This window comes from Mus pahari, chromosome 22 (assembly GCF_900095145.1).
Source record: "Mus pahari chromosome 22, PAHARI_EIJ_v1.1, whole genome shotgun sequence".
Taxonomy (NCBI): domain Eukaryota; kingdom Metazoa; phylum Chordata; class Mammalia; order Rodentia; family Muridae; genus Mus; species Mus pahari.
Genome location: NC_034611.1, coordinates 49,969,052 through 49,987,313, shown reverse-complemented (window position 1 = coordinate 49,987,313; position 18,262 = coordinate 49,969,052). Strand labels below are relative to the sequence as shown.

The 18,262-nt window shown below is 46.4% G+C and overlaps 1 protein-coding gene across 4 annotated transcripts in view; it reads right to left on the bottom strand.

Moving 5' to 3' along the window:
• Frmpd1 (FERM and PDZ domain containing 1) overlaps positions 1-18,262 on the bottom strand; it is a 108,320-nt gene that overhangs the window by 74,172 nt on the left and 15,886 nt on the right. Inside the window, exon 1 of one of the 4 annotated variants that reach the window (XM_029533335.1) lies at positions 14,434-14,580. The exons of the other annotated variants lie outside the window; for them this stretch is intronic. The gene's annotated coding sequence lies outside the window, so the exon portion shown is untranslated. Of the gene's footprint in view, positions 1-14,433; positions 14,581-18,262 lie in introns of those variants that run through there. 4 annotated transcript variants of the gene reach the window in all.

The following is an 18,262-nucleotide window of genomic DNA, read 5'->3' as shown; positions in this document are numbered from 1 at the left end:
TTTCGAGACAGGGTTTCTCTGCATAGCCCTGGCTGTCCTGGAACTCACTCTGTAGACCAGGCTGGCCTCAAACTCAGAAATCTACCTGCCTCTGCCTCCCAAGTGCTGGGATTAAAGGCATGTGCCACCACCGCCTGGATTCTTTCTTTTTTAAAAAAAGTTTTATTGGGGCTGGAGAGATGGCTCAGCAGTTAAGAGCACTGACTACTCTTCCAGAGGTCCTGAGTTCAATTCCCAGCAACCACATAGTGGCTCACAACCATTTGTAATAGGATCCAATGCCCTCTTCTGGTGTGTCTGAAGACAGCTACAGTGGAATCACATACATAAAATAAATAAATCTTTTTTTTTTTACGTTTTTATTTTATTTTGTGTCTGTGTATGAGTGATCTGCCTGTGTGTATGTCTTAGCATCACATATGAGCCTGGTACCTACATAGGCCAGATGAGGCATTGAATCCCCTGGAACTTAAGTTAACAAACAGAGGCTGGACATGGTGGCGCACACCTTTGATCCTAGCACTCAGGAGGCAGTGGCAGGCAGATTTCTGAGTTCGAGGTCAGTCTGGTCTACAAAGTGAGTTCCACGACAGCCAGTGCTATACAGAGAAACTCTGTCTCGAAAAACAAAAACAAAAAAATAATAATAAGTTAACAAACAGTTGTGAACAGCCATGCGGGAATTGAACCTGAGTCCTCTGAAAGAGCAGTCATGCTTTTAACCATTGAGAAGCATCTCTCCATCCCCATTCTGTGACTTCAACCTACTATTCGAGATACTATACTAGCTTAGTTTCTCGCCCTCATCATTTTTTCTTCCTTCCTATCATTGATTTGAGCCTAAGACCCATGACCTCTCTATTTTCTCTGAGGATGTGTCATCATAATAAATGTTGGTTGAACAAGTGAATGTGTCAGTCGCTGAGTGAACAGAACTAAAATAAAAGCAGGAAAAGGCAGAGAATTAAAATATCACTTGAGACCACATTCATGGTTTTGCGTGAGATCAAGAAAACCCCACAAACCTGTGTTATAAGTTGTACTGGCTAGTTTTGTGTCAACTTGACACAGCTTGAGTTATCACAGAGAAAGGAGCTTCAGTTGGGGAAATGCCTCCATGAGATCCAGCTATAAGGCATTTTCTCAATTAGTGATGGGGGAGGGGTGTCCCTTGTGGGTGGTGCCATCTCTGGGCTGGTAGTCTTGGTTTTATAAGAGAGCAGACTGAGCAAGCCAGTAAAGAACATCCCTCCATGGCTTCTGCATCAGCTCCTGCTTTTTGACCTGCTTGAGTTCCAGTCCTGATTTCCTTGGTGATGAACGGCAATGTGGAAAATGTAAGTGGAATAAACCCTTTCCTCCCCAACTGCTTCTTGGTCATGATGTTTGTGCAGGAATAGAAACCCTGACTAAGACACAAGTCATTCATATGAAATGAGTAATGACGAAATGTACACCATTCTTAGGTATGCTGCAGCAGGTTCTCTAATAGCAATGCAGCATTCTAGTTGGCCCTGAATCCCAGGCAAGCCTATTCTTGCATAACAATGTCAGCTTCATAAAAATGGTGTTTTCCAAGGTGTCCCTATCAACCTCTGGCATGTAAGTGAATTCTGGTAAGAGCTTCCCTCGATCACGGAAGACACTTTCCAAGTAGGGTACTTCATGGACAATGTAAGCGAGAGAGATGCGGGGCACCTAGAAACGGATTCTGCTCTTTTCTGGATGTGCTCAGCATGCTGCCTGTAGCATAAAAGCCCCCCTTCAATGAGAACACATTCACTGGAGGGTCAGGGTGGGGAACACTGGGGCTGGAGAGAGTGCTCAGCAGTTAAGAGCTCTTCCTATCCTTGCAGAGGACCTGGGTAGGTTTCTGGAACCCACATTAGGTTCTAGAACCCACCACAGTCACCCGTAACCTCAGTTCCAGGAGATCAAATACCCTCTGTCCTCCGTGGGCACCTGTATGTACATGGTCTACACACACACACACACACACACACACACACACACACACCACTCCATGCAGGTAACCAAGAGTGAGAGAGAAAAGAAAGATAAGAGTCCTAGGTCGGGAGAGGGAGGCCATCTCTCAAACTATGCTCTGCCCATGGCAAAGGGGCCTAGCAAGGCAGTCAATGCCTTGGCTCATTTATTCTACAGTTTCCACAAATTTCTTTAATCTTTAGCTCCACAAAGACTGATTCCACATTCAAAGAACTAAAAATAACAAAATGAAAACTGTAAGGAACTCTGTCCTCAGAATTGGAAAACGTTCTTCAACAGAGAAAACAAGAGCGTATAACCAGGCTATCCTACTGAGCCAAAGGTAACCCTGAGCTTAAAACCAAACCGAGAGTATAATTTAAAAAGGATATAGAGATCAATCTTACTCATGAATTGCTCGCACAATTCTGAAGTAAGATCCAAGTAAGAAAATTAATAATTCCTCAGGTTGAGAAATGCTAGAGTTCATTCTCTCTGCTTCCGTGTACATTTAAAATTATTATTCTTTTTTAATTACCATGCATCTTTAACCTTTACACTTTTATTATACATGGTTACTTAAAGCCATTTTCATGCAAGTTTATCATGTACTTTGAGCCTATCCCTTCACTTTATAAAATTTATGGTTTTAAAAGTTTACAATTGCTAACAAACTCCAATAGCAGTACATTATAAGAAGTATATAGAATAATTAAGTTGAATTTATCCTAAGAATTAAAAGTTCAATTTAAGGAAAACTGTCAATATATCTTATCATGTAAATAGAAACAAGAAACTGATATAAATGGTTACATTGTAAACTATAGGTCATTTGTTACATGTAACCCGATTTCTTTCTTTTAAATCTCAACATAGAAACACCATGTTATTCTATGCCATTTTAAAAAGAAAAATAGGCAGGGCAGTGTTGGCACATGTCTTTGATCCCAGCTCTTGGGAGGCAGAGGCAGGTGGAAATATTTTTGCTTAAAAGAGAAAACAAAATTACAATGTTTACTGCAATGTTTGAGTTGTTGAGGGAATAAAGGCAACAAGACAAGAAAGGAAACAGGGATAGAGAAAGGGGGGATGGAGAGAGGGAGAATGGAGAGAGGAGGTGGAGAGATGAGGGATGGAGAAAAGATGGATGGAGAAAGGGGGTGAAGAGAAGGTGATGAAGAGGGAGGATGGAGGGGATAGAGGTGGGGTGGACAGAGGGGGAATAGAGTGAAGGGAGACAGAGAAAGGGGTGATGGAAGAGGAGGGATGGAGAGAGGGGTGATGGAGAGAGAGAGAGAGAGAGAGAGAGAGAGAGAGAGAGAGAGAGAGAGAGATGGGATGGAAAGATGGCTCAACAGTTAATAGTTCTTCCTGCTCTTCCAAAAGACCCAGGTTTGGTTTCAAACATTCACATGGTACAACCATCTCTAACTCCAGCCACCTCCACAAGCATCAGGTACACACGTAGCACAGAACATGCACACAGGCAAAACACCCATACACATGAGGGTTTTGTTTTGTTTTGTTTTGTTTTTAAGTCTTTTTTAAAAAAGCAAAAACGAGAGAACTACAGTCTAGGAAGAACTGATTCAGCAGGTGATAGGTGGGGCCTGAAAATGCTCATTTTAATGTGCTTCTTAGATAAAACTTAGGGATTCCAAGGAGAGTGATGGGCCCAGCCCTGGGTAACCAGGCTTGCTCTCTGTTCAGAAGTGACAAAACCTGGCGTACCTCTGCTAATATCACCAGGAGCTTTTCTACAGACCTAAAACGCTGCCATCCTGTTATTATCCATTCATTCCAAGCATCATCTACCAAAAGACTGTTCTTGTGACAAATTTGGGGAAGAGGGGTGTCTAGTTGTCTGTGGCTCTGGTGAATCACCCAAGAATACAGCTTAAGAGAGTAAGGGTTTGGCTCAGTTTCCGGTCCATGGTTGGTAGGCTCCATTGCTATGGCCTGTGATAACACAGCACATGGCCATAGCAGAGGATGTGGCAAATGCTTTCCTTATTGAGGACAAGGTCCAGCTTTCCAGAGCACTCCCCTAGTGACTACTTAGCCCAAATAGCTCCCACCTTCCAATAATGCCAGTGTACGAATCCATCGAGGGATTAATTCATTGATTAGGTTGGAGCCCTTGAGGCCCAAGCACTTGAAAAAATACCATCAGCTAGCAATGAAGGCTTCAATGCACCAGCCTTTTAGGGGGAGGAGTTTCTCCCAGTGAGGAGAAACTAACATTTTTACCTACAGATTCATGAACTTCAAGTGGCCGAGGGATGCTGAGGCCTTCCACTTCTATCTCATAATCCTGTCCTCTTTATCCCTCCGCAGTCCCTCTGTTCAAGCCTCCCGTTCCTCCAAAACTAATTCTAATTAGATTTGACCTTCGGCACATAGCTTGAGCCTTGCCACATTCAGGACACTTTCCTGGCTGCTGGCCTAGCCTGCCTCACCAGTTACCTAATTGTGGTGGATTGACTAGGAATGATCCCCATAGACTCCTCCTCTGGGTTGCCAGCAGGAGACAGTTCTGCTACTGCCTGCAGATTGAGGTCTGGAACTCTCAGCTCCTCCAGCACCAAGTCTGCCTGCATGGGGGCCATGTTTCCCACTATGATGATAATGGACTGAACCTGTGAAACTGTAAGCCAGCCCCCATTAAATGCTTTTCTTTATAAGAGTTGCCTTGGTCACGGTGTCCCTTCACCACAATGAAACCCTAAGACACTAATCACGGTCGAGCATCCCGCCCCTCCATCCAGCTGGGACCAAGCCACTTGCACTTTTGCCTGCACTTTCTAACCTCGTGTGGATCTGGTCCTGTTTTCTGCACCCCCTTGACCACGAGTTTCCTGGAAGGGAGGAGGAACACACAACCATGCAGAGCCTAGCGGAGCTGTGCCCACCAAGCAGTGTTTGTTGAATAAATAATGACATGGACGTGGATGCCTAAAATGCACTGGTTAGATCAGAATACAAATAATTTAAATTTAGACTTCTAAAGACAAAGAAAAAGCTATTAGTAAATATTTTAGAGAAGTTCATTATTAACTTTCTGCTTTTACTGTCATTTAAAAACTGCTTTAAACGTTTTAGCCGGGCGTGGTGGCACACGCCTTTAATCCCAGCACTCGGGAGGCAGAGGCAGGTGGATTTCTGAGTTCGAGGCCAGCCTGGTCTACAAAGTGAGTTCCAGGACAGCCAGGGCTATACAGAGAAACCCTNTNNNAAAAAACNAAAAAAAAAAAAAAAAGGACAAAAACAAAACAAACAAACAAAAACTGTTTTTAATTACACTGTACGTGTGTGTCAGAGAACAACTTTTAAGGTCAGTTCTCTCCTTCTACCACCTGGGTTCCAATGATCAAATCTGGGTGGCCGGGTGTGTACCACCATTCCCAGCTTCCCATATACATCCCTAATACGGATCAGTTGATGCTCTGATTCCTTACAGGTGATCATGGCTTGGTGAAAGATAACAAGCTTCCATGTCAGTCGGCTGAACTTCTTAGACTGATATGTCACTTTATCAGGAGAATGTCATTCTGAGAAAGGAAGGGACATCTGCCTTAGGCCACGTGACACATGGTACATGTGTCCCGTGATGTACAGCTCTAGTACAGCCGCCACCAGGACCCCAAGAAAGCATTTGCTAGCTCTTCCCTTCAAGGATCAAGACAACACAGGTCTGACACAGAATCCATTCACAAGTCACGTGGTCTGTGGCAATAGAAACAGTCCAGGAGAACCGTCTGGCAGCTTCGCTTCTCACATGCCTGTACTTCCTCCACCTTCCTTTCTTAGCCTGTGTTTCCATGAGCCATCTTACCCAACACCTTCTGTTTATAGGAAAGAGCTTCAGAGACCTACCAGGAGTTTGCCGTGGACCAAAGGGAAACCCGTGGCTCCCAGCTGGTTCTCCAGGTCTCTTTGGCCCATGGGAGCATGAGGGTTGGACATGCCCTTCCCTACATCCTTTCCAGGGCACATTGCCCATCTTGTGACTAACTTCCCATCTTACACTTGGAGTGTCCTAGGCCCTGGTCATTAGCATTCTTGGCCAGCTCACCCTGAACCAGGTGTGAATTCGACAGGAGAGATGGCTCTTGAGAAAGCACCTAGGCTCACCACCATCCATGGCAGCATTCTCAAATGACAGATGACCTCAAAGTACCTTTCTGACTTTTTCCATGTCAGTGAACTGCCAGACCACTATCCTGACAGCACACTGTACACATGGAAATGACACTTTGATATGGCATAGCCCACAGTAGCGGCACCCTAAACAGTAATGTTCACTGAACCACAGGATTGGTCAGGCTAGCTGGTTTTCCCCCTAGTCGCATAAAAATACATATGCAACAGTTTAAACAGAAAACATCCATTCCCATTATCTCCCAAATCATCCCCAGTGCCGCAGGTGCAAACACAAGTGTTTGTGGGTCCAGGGTCTCTTGGGACCACATGTCCTCAGATTTCACATATGCCTGACAAGATTGGGCATCTCAGAAAGAGCTGAGCTTCTTATCTAACTCCCTGCAGATGGCCTCTGTGTGACCCTCTGGGAGCTTCAGGGAGGCAGCAGCCAGCATTGATGGGAACCAAGGACGTGTCTTTCTCCTGACAGCAATTTGGGGCCATGGGGCCCAGGTCACTCCAAGAGGACGATGGGATGTTGGTCGCACAATTCATCTGCCTTATCAGATGGACAGTGAGCCCTGGAAAGGATGTGGGGAAGGGCTGACTTGAATACCAGAGAGGCCCACACTTCACTTCAGCTGTCCTGAGGTCCCTGAGGAGACCCTCGGAGACAAAGGCAAATGTTATCATGGAGTTACATGCAGCTGCCAAGCCCCTTGTCCTCACTGGGTGAGGAATAGAGTACACAAGATCTGTAGCCAGGCCCTGGCTATGACCAGCTGCTAGACACAGGACCCAAGACACACACCCTTAACAGGCAAACCTCATTTTTCCTATCTGTAAAGGACTTGTGTGAACAGACCTAGGAAACATGATTATATTACAGTGTTGTGTGTCTTCATCTCCCTATGCTGGGGTTACAGGCACACTCAGCTATCCACAGCTTTTTATGTGGGTGCTGGGATTTGAACTTGGGTCTTCATGCTTATACTACAAGCATCTGACTTATGAGTCATCCTCTTAGTCCTACTTACATTTTTTGTATGAAAATCCAGACTATAGAATCTTTTTGTACCAGGTATGGTTCTAGGTCTTGGGACACATTGGGAACAAAACCCCCAACCCTCATACATCCTGGTGAGGGATCCAACTATGCTAAGCACAATAAAAGAATGTAGAAACATTAGAAAATACGGGTACTAGGGGGACAGAGAAGGGATCTATACCAGCATGGTCACGCTGGATATCATTTACTCTGAGATATCATCGTGGGTTCTCCCGTGTACATCTCTGAGAGCCCTGAGTACTACATCTGTCTAATTCTCTGAGTCAGCTCTGTACTCAGTCAACTCTGTACTCAGGGACTTAGCCACCATGCACCTGAACAAGCAAGGTTGCTTCGCTTTCATCCTCCGTGAGTCAGCTCTAAGTTCTACCTTCTACAGGTTCCTTTAAGAAACACTTCAGGAAGTGGTGGTATAAGCCTTTGTTCCCAGCACACGGGAGGCAGAGGCAGGCAGATCTTTAAGTTTGAGGTCAGCCTGGTCTACTGAGTTCCAGGACAGCCCACTGCTCCACAGAGTAACCCTGTGTCAAACACAAAACAAAACAAGAAACACTGCTGAGAGGCAGGGTGCCAGAGAGAGACACGGTGGGGTGACTGAGTCCCGCAAGCAGGATTTTCAAAGTCCCTGGAGTCAGAGAAACGTGTCACCTAACTCAGAGCAGATCAGAAGGGCCGCTTGCTTCACTTTCCAAGCAGCTTCAAGAGCTCAGACACTCTCATCATGACTGCGCTCCTCCCACCTGGCCTTAGGTCTTCCCCAGTGACCCCTCATGTCACGAGCAGAGGCTTTGACATATCCTGGTTCGACCGCAACTCTCACTGACCATGCTACCAGAAAGTTACGTTAGACTTTCCTCATCCTGTCAGTGAAACGGGAAGTCTCTTCCATGTCACAGTATATTAGATACTAGACACAGTGGTGGATATATGCTGTTAAAGGAACCCTGGGGATTGCAGTGCACAGTTAGTACTGAGCACACCGGGGTAGACTGCACTGAGCCAGGAGGACTGGTAGAGGACTGTCACTTCAGGGGCTGCAAAGTCACGGATGAAGGGAAGAGAGAAGAGAAGGCCAGGGAGACTGGAGAGCAACCAGGGAAGCATGAGGTTCAGAGACTATGGCAACAGTTTGGAGCGTTCTCATGAAGTTACTTACTAAAACAATACTGATTTGGCGAGTCCCCTCCCCAAAGAACTGAAAACCAATATTCAAATGAAAGCCTGTACGCTAGTGTTCAAGGAGCAATATTTATGGTTATTTATGATTATGCCAAATGGCAGAAGCAGCCCCAAAGGGCCTCAGTGAGCAAACAGAAAAATAGATCATGGCATCGCCATACAACGGGATAGGATTCAGCCGCTAAACAGGATGAAGTAATGCTGCCAGCTTACAACATGGATACATCTTAAAGACACGTGGATTGATAGAAGCTAGGCACAGAGACAAAATACCATAGGTTCCCATTTATATTTAATGTCCAGAGTTGGCAAGGCTACGTCGAGACAGGAAGCAAACTGGTGGCTGCCAGGGCCTGGCAGGAAGGAGGGACTGAAAAGTGCTGCTTAATGGGATTATGTAGGGACAGTGAACACTTTAAAGTAGACAGCAGTAATGATTATATAACAGTACAAGTCTATCTAAATGCCACCAACTGTATACACTGAAATGGCTAGGGCTGGAGATGGCTCAGCAGCTAACAGCACCTGCCACCAAACCAGAAGACCGAGTTTGACCCTTGGGATTCACATGGTGGGAGGTGCACAACGTGCCCAGGAGCAGGGCTGGAAGTCTGTAGGGAATTTCTCAGCACAGAGGTCTTTAGAGCCTGTGGTGTCTAGTGTCCCCCAGGCACTGAGTAGAGAGTCTCTTCCTTCTCCACAGACACGGTGGTTATTGGGAATATCGTCATTCTCATTAGTAGAAAAACTATTGACCACCATCTGGGAATAATCTGCCCACACTGTAGAGTGTGGACTAAGATCTAGATCTGTGCTTTCACCATGAAATGATCTATCATATTACGAGGCACCAGCAAATTTCCAAAAACCTCTGGGCACATCTGATACCATGAGTGCCAAAACCAAAATTCACAACTGCTTGGGAAATTTAGACTGAGGGCTCCCAGAGCTGTGGCTCACCACTCTAGTAGACTGAGCTGTGTGGCTCCAGGGATCTGTCTAGGAAGTGAGGTAGGCTCCCAGTCCTACCAGATCAACGCCAGCCACAATCACAGTATATCAACAATGGCTTCCGGAGCCAGCTCCAAGGCATGCTTCTCAGACCTGTGACCCATGGCCTGCTGTGACACCAAGGCTTTGTTCTACCCCGAGGTCCCTTGTCTGAAGTCCGTACCTTCCACAGATGAGGTACTGCCACGGCTTTAACTCTTCACTTCTGAGTCCATACCCTGGGGTTTGGATTCCAGCTGAAGAGCTTTCAGCCATCTCCAATTAAAAGGGGTTGGGAGCTCTAAGCCAGTGTGACCATCCCACCAATGTCTAGCTGCTCTTTCACTGGGACCTATGCTGGGTATGATAGCGGGGACCCAGTCATAGCCCCTGCCTTTGAAGTTCTTCTGCTCTAGAGAAGGTGAAATCCACTCTTAGCCAATACAGTTCAGAGTGTGGAATCCTTAAGAAAAAGGGCGCAGAACACATTCTGACGAGGAGTCTAAGAAATACCTCCTCCAGGGCCAGCATGGGTTCATTTCTGCTTGAGGCCTGATGGCTGTCAGACAGCCAAGAGTGCCAGGTGCCATCTGCCAATCAGGACCCCGAGCAAGGTTCAGGCCCAAGGGTTACTCCAGCTGTCTTAATTAAGCCCTAATTAAGTATTCTGCCCGGAAATCTCCCTCTTATAGAACTGCACAGTTTACAGGGACCAATTCAGGGAATCGGGTCAGCTGTTGGGTGACAGCAGCCGTTAGGAGTGGTGCTGACGGCTGTGGAGGGATGCTAGTGGAGTTCACGGATTCCCCCCACACTACAAGGCTCAGAAATACAGAACGCCAGCCCTTCTGAAGCATGCGGCCCTGCCCCTAGCCTCAGCAGTGCCCAGCTTTGCCCACAGGGAGAAGGGAAGGGACGAGTAACTAAAGGCCTGCCAGGCACTGTGGGAAAGAAAACCAGAGGGACTGGCGGATGGTAGCTGAGTAACCAGGTTGCTGCACCCCTCTTCACTGAACTGTTAAATACTACTAACCAGAAATCACGGAGCATTCCAGAAACTGCTGTCAAGTCCAGCACTTCGATTTAATGTGGGCTGTAAACTACTGGATATATACCTATATAGCTATAATCTGCAAAACCAGTGCCTTCTGGAGGAACCAAACCCTCCGTTACACTGGGCATAGATAGGCAGGAAACACAGATTTGATCTAACGAGTAAGGTGTTTCCGGTTTGGGCGCTAAAGCCTTGGAGTGTGTATTTAATGTCTGGTCTTACTGTTAGTGCCACAAGGAAACCGCTTCTAAGGATGGGAGAGGTCTCTGGGGAGGGACGGAGCAAAGGTTCCCTGGAGAAAGAAGGTACATTGGTCTGAGCTTCAGCAGGTACACACCTCAGGGTACCCCAATTCTACCCCTGCAGGAGCTTCTTCTTCCTGTAACCACATCTCTTAGGTCTATTCACATCCCAAAGCCCTGCCACCTCCATTAAGATTCTGACTGGAAGAGAAGTCAGAAGTTGGATTTTATTCTGTTGTAAGTAGCCACTAGCAAGCTCATCCAGGGGCAGGACCCTGGCACCTGCATCATCAGCAACAAAAATCCCTCCCTGCTCTACTTCCCAAGCCCAGAACCCAGGTTTAGGGTCATCCATCCGAGTTTGGGGGCCATGGGTATAGCTCAGTGGTTAGTGCCGGCTTAGCATGCATGAGGCCCCAGGTATGTGCTCCAGTCTTGCTAAAACAAACAGAAAAACAAAACAAACAACAGCAAAATCCAGCCACTCCCTGGCTCCTGTAAACTGGCCTCCTTAAACCTCTCCTTCCCAGACCACCACTGCACATGATGGAGCTGGCATGGCCTGGGAGGTGGGCCACTGCACTTGGCCCCCTGGCTCTGGTGTTCCTCTCCCTCATCTATATCCCATATCATGGAATGATCATCTAAGATGTAAAAATGACTGTCACTCTCCTGCATAAAACTCTCTGTCACCCCGTAACTTTTAGAGTGATTTATGAGGTTCTCACTGAGACCCCTGGGTTTCTGTCTCAGCTCTGCTACTTCATTAGATGGATGACTGTGAGCAGATTGACTCCCTGCTGATAAAGTGCTGATAAGAACAGCACCTGTCTCACAAGGCTGTTGTGAGCTTGAAGAAAGGAATGTGTGTAACTGCTCAGAACGTGCTGTCCCTGGTGCAGCACAAATGGAAGCTGCTATAATAATTTCTAGGCTGTCAAGGCCCTAGCTGGTCAGGCCCTGTGTCTCTTCTCTCCTCTTCTCTCCTCTTCTCTCCTCTTCTCTCCTCTTCTCTTCTCTTCTCTTCTCTTCTCTTCTCTTCTCTTCTCTTCTCTTCTCTTCTCTTCTCTTCTCTTCTCATCTCTCTTCTCTCTCTCTCTCTCTCTCTCTCTCTCTCTCTCTCTCTCTCTCCTTCTCTCTCTGTCTCTTCCTCCCTCCCTCCCTCCCTCCCTCTTTTTTCCAGCCTCCTTGGTTTCTTCTCTCTCAATACTCTCACATTCCAGAAGGTTCCAGCTCCTCTGTGCTCTTGCTCACAGATCAGTCTTTCATCATCGCCAAGTCTAGTCTTCCCACTGCTGCTGTCCTATAGGGTTCCTTACCATCTTGTTACTGTTCTGTTTGTGTTTCTGTAGGGCTGGGGCTCAGACCCAGGGCCTCACACATATTAGGCAGCCACTCTACCACTGAGCTACATCCACAGTCCCAGTCACTGCTTCTCAGCATAGCCACAGAGTTGAGCATCTGCCATCACCATCAACTTTAGAGCATTTCATGGCTCCCTGTTCATCAAGCCCCGGACTCAAAGTTAGGTGGCACCAGCCCAGCAGATTTTTAGGTTTCTCTTAAACCTCCAACTCTTAGCAAGGTGCTCCCGAGTACGCAGAACCTTCCCTCCATCAGCACTGACCATGTGCTCAATAGACAATAAGGCTCGCACCCTAGTTCTCTGGTTCATATGACTGTTCAGTGTGACACAGGTGCTCAGTAAATACTGGTTGAGTGACTAAAGCCAACGGTGCAAACTGACCAATGCCCAGGGTAGAAAAATCAACAGTAACAGTTTACCACACACATGACCAGTGATGAAGCACACAACATTCTGTCCTAAGCCACTCTCATTGCCACCACCAGTGTGTGTCAGATCCTTGGAAGGTGAGCTTCATCCAGGAGCTTTAACAAGGTCAGTCTTGAGTGAGAAGGAAGACAGATGAGAGTTGGAAGAAGTGAACATAAACCCTGCTTTAGGATTCACCAGTGGTTGGTTTTGAGGGATCTGGCATTCCCCAGATCATTACTGTGTGAACTCAATATAAACATCTAAAAGAAAACATCTAAAAACGAAAGAGAGAAGGAAGGAAGCAGCTTGTTCTAGAAGTTTCCTACAAAGCCTTTCTACTAAGCAGTGTCTGTTTTCCTGCACATTCCCAATGATAAAATTAGATCTGCTTCCCCCTAGACAGTAATCATGCCCTTTCAGAATCCAATGACCATCATAAGAAAAGCAATTACCTCCTAATTAAACATTAAGACAATTTTCAATCCATCAACACCCTGAGGCAAAAGTTACAGAGCAAGACTAACAAGAGCCTCCCCTCACACTCCTGTCCCACCCTGCCAGCTAACCCCACCAGAAACAGTTCTGCTCAGGCCTCGCTTATGAGAAACCATTCAATGGCTCCCTACTGCCTCCAGGATGAAGAATGACTCCTGGTTGGGTACAAGAAGAGCCTCCTGCTTTGGGTACTGACCTACTTATCCAGCCTCATTTCCTTCTAATCACCTTCAAATAACCTCCATCCAAACCTACCCACAGCATCCCTGCCTCTACCTTTTTCTCTCTAGAATGTACTGGACTTAGCTCCAAGTTTCCAATGTCAAAAATTCTACTGTCAACCCAGGCGTGATGGCACACACCTTTAGCCCTAGCACTTGGGAAGCAGAGACAGGCAGATCTCAGTGACTTGGAGGCCTGCATGGTTTACAGAGCTAGTTCTAGGACAGCCAGGAAGACATGGAGACCCTGGCTCTGAAATCACTATGCGCTGATAATGTCCTTGAACTCCTGATCCTCCCAGCTCACGACCACAGGTGTTCGACCCTGAAGGGAACCACACTTCAAGGACCCACAGAGCAGACTGTCAGGTCAACTGGGAACTCAAGGTCAAGGGATCAGCCATGGTACTGCAGGGGCATTTTTCTAAGACAAGGAATTTCATTTTAATTAGATCAAAGTGTAAGGCCAAATTCAATCAAACTGTGGGTTCCCCCTCCCCCATCTTATGTGTATTTGAGAGGTGAAAGTCTACACTGTCTAAAAAGGGGTATAGGCACAGAGTGGGGAGGCCTGAACCTGAAAGAGGGTTGGTAAAATCTATTCCAATACTACTGCTCAGTCACTGTGTAACCCAAGCCCATTCATTACCCAAATAGGACACCATTGTGCTACATGAGACCTGGAGTTAGAGCTGGATAAAGGTGCTTTCTGAGTTTGATCCCTGAAGCCCACATCATGGAAGGAGAAAACCAACTCCCAAAGTTGCCCTTCGACCTTCACAATTGTCCCATGGCATCCACGCCCCATTCCCACAACAAACACAGAAACAAAGGAACCCCGGAGATAAGCTGAAGAGCATCTTGGTATTTACATACTACAAATCCTATAATTTTGAAAACCTGTGAGCAATTTAGTGCCAGAAGTATTTGATGATTATGCTTTTTACATACAAATGATTAACGATACAAGTGCTTGCCAGCACACACATAAGAGAGATCTGCCAGATACATTGGAGAAGAAATTTTGATAACTGTATTGTCATTAAGACTAAAAGGGGGCCTTTGCTCAGATTTTATACGGAATGCTTGAGAACAAACCTGCTATGGAAATGAATTCTTAAAATATACACGTATTTAAATCGATTTCCATAGTACGCTTATTGCTGTCTATACACACGAACAGAGTAGACATTACAATTGAATGGCAGGGCAGTTCCCTTTCTGAGTGCAGTCTAGAGAAAACAGAACTTGTTTCAGAGTGAGAGATGACCACTCACCAGTCAGTCTAAGCGGAAAGGACTCCTCCGAGGCATGAATCCCTCACCTCTTCTCCACACTGACATCACTCCTTCATCCCAGGACACTGCGCCCAGACTGTCCTTAAAGATGAAAAGCCAACATTCCCAGGATTGCAGCCACAGGAACGTGAGTATCCAATGACAGACTGTTCTGAAGCTCATCAATAGGTGGGGTGGAAAGTATGGTGAGGCCATGTGGGCACAGTCGCACGGTGACCCACTGCTCCCAGGGCTGGACCCTCCTATCTGCTGATGCTGGGCTGCAGCAGCACTCTCAACACCAGGCTGGCTTCTCTCCTTTCAGTGCATCAAGCCCGGAAGTCCTCTGGGGGCCATTGTCATCCCCAAGACCTCAGCCGCTTGAGCCAGCGGGAGGAGGAAACCTTAGAGCCTCTTGATTGGCACACAGGCTTCCTCTGTGCCAAGGCCAACACAGACAGTAACACCCAAGGTCTTAGGATGCAGCCATTCTGTGGGGACCCAGCACCTGATCCCCAGCTGGTTCTGCCCAGGCATCTTCAGCTGACGTTAATAGCAAGAGCATTAGCCCACTAAGCCTCACGGGAGCCCAGAGGGGCAGGTCACCCCCAAGCATATTATCCTCCCTTAACAGATGGGGAAATGACGACACAGGATGATTAAATAACCTGCCCAGCCTCATACAGGCTGCCCCAGGTGGAGCACAAAATGATCAGAGTCCTCATTCTCAGGAATGGAGGAGGCTTCAAGTAAAGATCTTTGCAATTTTAGGATACTGTGCATCATGGATTCCTACCCAGCCCAGGAGGTGGAAAAAGAATAGGAAAATAAGAAAAAGTAAGATAACCTTAAAACGGCTCCCATTGTCTCTGCTCACCTGTGCTATAACACCATGAGAGAAGAAAGATATTTACTACACAATGAAACAATGAAGAAGAAAGGCGTGGGCATGCGCATAACAGGCAGGTAGGCAGCAAGGGCTGCAGTGAATGGAATCAAAGGAGGGAGGTCAGGCCAAGTGGGATTCCTTCAGTGACCTCTGTCCTTCATACCCCTTGGGACTTGGCATAGACTACAGACATCTATCTAGCCTAAAACTGTGACCATTTCACTCCTTTACACAATGAGCACTTATGTATACAATGTATACAAGGCACTAAGAGAGACATAAAGACAATCAACCTGCCTCTGCAGTAAAAACCAGCTAGGAATGTCATCGAGGAGCACACATGAGCCACTCATACACAAAGGAAGGGCAGCTGATAGGAAGCCCAGGAGTCTGTGGGAGAACTCACAGTACAGAGAGGTGCGAGAGAGGCCCTGTGCAGGAGGGAACCTACCTCTGCAGCATAAGAGAGGGAGTCCTGCAAAGGTGGGCAGAAAGACATTAGCACAGAGAAAGTACATAGGAGAGCGCACTGGACTATCCTCAAGACCCAAAGTTCCCAGCAGTAAGGAACAAAAGATAGCTGGATGTATTGGTGCATGCCCTTATTCCCAGTACTCAACCTGCCTGGTCTTCATTGTGAATTCCAGGACAGACAAGGCTATATAAAGACCCTTTCTCAACAAAACACAGATGGAGACGGAGAGGGAGAGGGAAAGAGGAAAAGAGGGAAAGAAGGAGAGGGAAAGAGGGAATGGACAGATGGCAGGCAGACGAAAGGTATATATGTGAAGTGAAATAAGGTTGAGGCATGAGGGTAGGGAGAAAGTGGAGGAAGGCCATTTTACTCTTTTGTTTGTTTGGTTGGTTTGGTTTGGTTTTTTCGAGACAGAGTTTCTCTGTGTAGCCCTGGCTGTCCTGGAACTCACTCTGTAGACCAGGCTGGCCTTGAACTCAGAAATCTGCCTGCCTCTGCCTCCCAAGTGCTGGGNAGTGCTGGGATTAAAGGCGTGCGCCACCATTGCCCGGCTGCCATTTTACTCTTGAGGAATGCAGAACAACTTTGAGGGAGACATACCAACCCAACCCAAACCCACCTAGGCTTCCCTTTATCAACTGTTATCCACTCCAGACCATGCCTAAGTGTAACAATTCAAATATTTGTTAGGGACGCTAGACACAGTAACATAACTTGGGAGGCTGAGTCAGGGGGATTGTGAGTTCTAGGGCATCCAAGGCTACAAAGTAAGAAGATCCTGTTTCAAATGAGAGGTGGGGGGGGGGGACCCTGAAGACGGGGTTCAGTCAGAAGAACACTTGCCTAATACTCCGAACTCCTAGCACTGCATAAGTTGGGAGCGGTGGTGTATACCTGTGGTCCCAACACCTAGGTGGTGGACACAGGTGGATCAGAATTCAAAGTTATTCTCTTGGATATACAATGAGTTCACAGCCTGCCTACATGACAGGAGACCCTGTTTCAAAATAGACTGGGCTACTGAGATGGCTCAGCAACTAAGTGTGCTTGCCAGGCATGTATGCTGACCTGAGTGTGATCCCTAGATCCCAAGATGAGAGGGAAGAATTTACCCTCTGACCTCCACATGGCGTGCCCATGCATACACACATGCACACAAACACAGACACACACACACACACACACACACACACAATTATAAAATAAAATCTAAATTAGAAATACCCTGAAATGTCTGGAAGGGCCATTAGCAACTTGGATATAAAATAATACAGTATTTGTTTTGCTGTGCCTGCGCAGAGACCATAACCCTTACTGTCGACTTCTCACCCAATAACGCTGTTAGGATGAACGATGAGGTAATGTCTGTGAATGCCCAGCGCTCTCTGAAGATGCGTGGCAAAAGGCATCACTATAATTAATATTTAACGAGATGCTCCCCGGCTCTGATCTCTTTTTCTGCAGACTAATGTTACGTCTACAGGATAAGGTGATGCCAGAATGGCCCCCCGCATCAACCTCTTCGGCAGACAGGACCCAGTCCTGCTACACCCCACCCCCCAAGTCACTTCCTTTTATGGTTGATGGGGTCCATTATCCAACCACTCTGGAGTGGTCTCCAGTATAGGAGTCTAAGGATGCTAGACAGAGAAGGTCAAGATACATCAAACAAAAGGGCAAATTAAATGTCAGGGGGTAGTCTTCTTTGAGAATCTCATTTTGAAGCATCCAAGGACCCTGTGAAGACTTCAAGGGGAAATATTTTAGCAAAACCCACATCCTAAGCCAGGTAATATTTTTAGGCCTAGCGTGGTACTCAAGAAAGGAAGAAATAAGAATAGCTACATAGGTTCAATTACAAATGGAGTGGAGAAAATAATTTCAAAAGTTCAAGGGGAAAAAAATCAATTTATTTCCTCCCCCTCCTTGCTTTCACTTCTATAAATACTCACACAAATGGACCCAGGACCACGCTGCCTTCGAAAACACTGCCCGTCTGGGAATCTGCAAGCTAGATGATGTGCCAGGCTAGCTTTCGATGTGCCTGCGCTCCAACAGGGCTAGAGCTTCTCCGTTCTTAAATAACATAAAATTTCCCTCTCGGATTGTAAGAGCAATACATGCACCTGGCAAAAATTTTTCATCTTTCAGAAATAAGAAAATAGTCTCTAAAATCTCCAAGGCACTAATTATCCTTCCTTTTATATGAAAACACACTTTTTTTTTTCATCATACCTTGAGAACCTATCTTTTAGATGAGTTACAATCTAGTTTCCCTTGTGCCTTTACTATTCTGCTACAGTTAAGAATGTTCTCTAGGTAGGAACATTCTTTATAATACCTTACTGCTGGACATCTGGTTCTCTTTCTTTTTCTTTTTCTTTTCTTTTTTTTTTTTTTTTTTTTTTTTTTGGTGTTTTGAGACAGGGTTTCTCTGTGTAGCCCTGGCTGTCCTGGAACTCACT